Genomic DNA, 3,185 nt, shown 5'->3' on the forward strand with positions numbered 1-3,185 from the left:
AAAGATATATTCATGTATTCATACATGCTATTAATGATTCAAAATACCTGTGAAGGTAGGAATTGGTATTTTTATTTTATTTTACATGTGATGCAAACAGCTTACAATAAACTTAAATAGTTGCTCCAGGCGGACTCCGGGTAATACTATTGGTGGTCAATATGGGCTAGAATTAATTCATTCCATTCCCCCCATCAAATGTTAATGTGCCAGGCACAGGAAAAGGTTTGGTAATGAAAAGGTTAATAAAATATGAACTGTAACATGACGGGCCGGCTTGTTGGGGTATCTGTCCCTGCCCGGTACCCCACAACTGGCAAGTCCCAGAGAAAATCAATCACACAGAGATCTCTATAAGTTATAAAGCTGATTGGCCCATTAGGTCAGGCTACTTATTAGTTCTTATAACTTATGTTACCCCGTTATCCTTATCTACATTAGCCACATGGCTCAGTACCTTTTCTAGCTGGGCAGCTCACATGTTGCTTCTTCAGTGATCTGGGCAGGAATGGCAGAGGAAGCTTCCTGCTTCCCAGAATTCTCCTGTTCTCATTGCATCACCTTTACTTCCTGTCTGGTATTCCCTCCTATACTTTCTGCCTGGCCAATCAGCTTTTTATTAAAATACATGATTGACAGAATACAAATAATTCTCCCGCACTAATGAACCACTGCCCTTGCCCATCTTTGTCTCTCATAGTGTTTGTTGGGTTTTCTTCCTACTTCACCCAAACTGGGCAGGATGGTTCTAACCAGAATAGCATCACTGACCAGTACACCCTTCAGGTAGTTAGGTATCCATATTTGTTTACTCTGGCTTAATGGTCCTGAACCTTGCTCTAGGAGTTTGCGTAAGACTAAGTTGCTCATACAATGGTCTAACTCCCACTCATCCCACCCCCTATATCTGGGGATTTCTATTGTCTTATTCTGAATTGCACTGCTTTCCATGAAATAAGAGATTGCAAACAGATTTTGTTTAGTAGATCCTGGGTGGTTTGCCCACTAATCAAGACTGTAGATAGAAAAGAGCACAAAAGTTTTATTATTGCCCTAGGATCTTCCCTGCTGAAGAGAACATGCCCAGGCAAAGGCTTTGTCAAGTGTGCACTGGAGTGCATATAATTTGGATATAAGAGCACAGGAAGGATTCTGAATCTCTAAGGTAAAAAAAAATATTATGTTCCTGTCACTGTGCTTAGGAAAGACGGCAATGTGGTGCTAAGAAAAAATGTAACGTCTTTCGAAAACTTACACATGACACTTGAAAAAGATTGAGATACAGCTATCAGTTTTAATGTAGGTTAAATTTTAGGCAAAGTGTGTGTCTTCTTTTTTAAATCTATCCATCAAATACTGCTAAAATATACTGTCAGTCAAAACATAAAATTGATTTATAAAAATGAAGCTACTCAGCAAAAATCTAAACAGCATTCTGCATTCAGGAACTTACCAACTTATGTAGGATTTTTCCTAGAATCTTCTTGCAATAAGGCAACAAAATAAAAATACCTATTTCATATGACAATCATACAGCCTTCAAGCTTTATGCAATAAGTAGGAAAAATGTCTCTGGGGATTAAGGCATAGACTGTGTCAGGCTCAGAAGAGCTCAAGTTAGCAAACCACATTTTCACATCTTTCTTTGTAGTGAGAACCAAAGATGACACAAAATCCATTCTGTGATAATAATATCTTTCAGTTTTGCTATTATTCCCTAAAGATCCAAATATCTGTCATTCTCAGACTACCAGCATCTCTCTACCTAAGTAAAACTAAAAGAAATTCTGAGACCCAGTTTCCATTTTATATAATACTGCTCCTGTCAATCAGACCTACCCTGACTTCCACAGAGAAGTTAATTGGAGTCTGCAAAATGAGCTGGGTCCTTCAGGTAAGACTCTGCTAAAATATAAAAATAAAAATAAATGTATAAAATTTAAATATAAGAGGGTCTTTAGGATGTTTATGCTTTATGTTCTATGTGACAAAGGATGCAACCTGTAAAAATCCAAAGAGTCAGGGTATTCACAATGTCGAAGCAAAGACAGATGTGGTTGGTCCTCTGGAGCGAAATTCCAGATATCCCTGGGTCTTCTGGTAGGAGCTGTGATCAACTGTGCTGACAATACAGGAGTCAAGAATTTGTGTATCATCTCTGTGAAGGGAAGCAAGGGACGACTGAACAGACTTCCTGCTGCTGATGCGGGCAATATGGTGATGGCCACAGTTTAAAAAGGCAAACCAGAACTAAGAAAAAAGGTTCATCCAGCCATCGTAATTTGACAACGAAAGTCATATCGAAGAAAAGATGGGGTATTTCTCAATTTTGAAGACAATACAAGGGTCATAGTAAACAATAGAAGTGAGATAAAAGGCTCTGCTATCACGGATCCAGTTGCAAAGGAGTGTGTGGACTTGTGGCCCAGGACTGCATCCAAAGCAGGCAGCATTGCTTGATTCTCCAGTGTATCTGTAAAATAGATTCGTTAAAAAGCCTTCACTCCAAGAAAAAAAAAATCCAGAGAGTCTTCATCAAAGCATGAGCGTTAGTTGGTAGAATTACCTTTTCGTTCAGAGCACAGATTTTTTATTATATTATTTTAACATATAATTAACATATAATTAATTAACATATCAGAAATTACTGTAAGTTCTAGTTTTTTTTTTACTTAAGTCATAAGGAAAAACTCTTTAGTCATAAGGCTGATAATATAAGGCAAAGATTAATATGATAAAAGTGAGATATTCTTAAAATGAAGAATAAATGAAAGGAACATGAAATACCACATTAACCTATTCTTTTACATTTTTCATTCATAATACCTTTTCTGGGATAGAAACATAGACTGCATAGGAAGTCAATCTGAAAGAAAACCAAAAATGGGAATTATTACATTTGTGAATGAGTTTAGTCACCCAAAAATATCAACAAAGTTTGATAATGTAAGCACAGTGAAGCTGAAACTTGGAGGAGGTTCCTATGTAACTGTGGGAAAGTGTGCTCAAAAGGAAACATGACAAAATGAACACAAAGAGATATGACAAAAGCACATTTTGAACTTTTTAAATTTCCCAAAATAGTTACGTATTCACCAAATGAGATTCTTACCATGCATTGCTGTTGCAAAAGTTTGTTGCCTCTAGTTGTCATGTGGAACAAGCATCTGCAATGTACAGAGAAC

At 37.0% G+C, this 3,185-nt stretch overlaps 1 pseudogene; it reads left to right on the forward strand.

The window, feature by feature from the left end:
- Positions 1-663: 663 nt before the first annotated feature.
- LOC125389689 (large ribosomal subunit protein uL14 pseudogene) lies at positions 664-2,460 on the forward strand (annotated as a pseudogene).
- The last annotated feature ends 725 nt before the right edge of the window (positions 2,461-3,185 follow it).

This window comes from Myodes glareolus, chromosome 26, assembly GCF_982192425.1.
Source record: "Myodes glareolus chromosome 26, mMyoGla1.1, whole genome shotgun sequence".
Lineage (NCBI taxonomy): Eukaryota > Metazoa > Chordata > Mammalia > Rodentia > Cricetidae > Myodes > Myodes glareolus.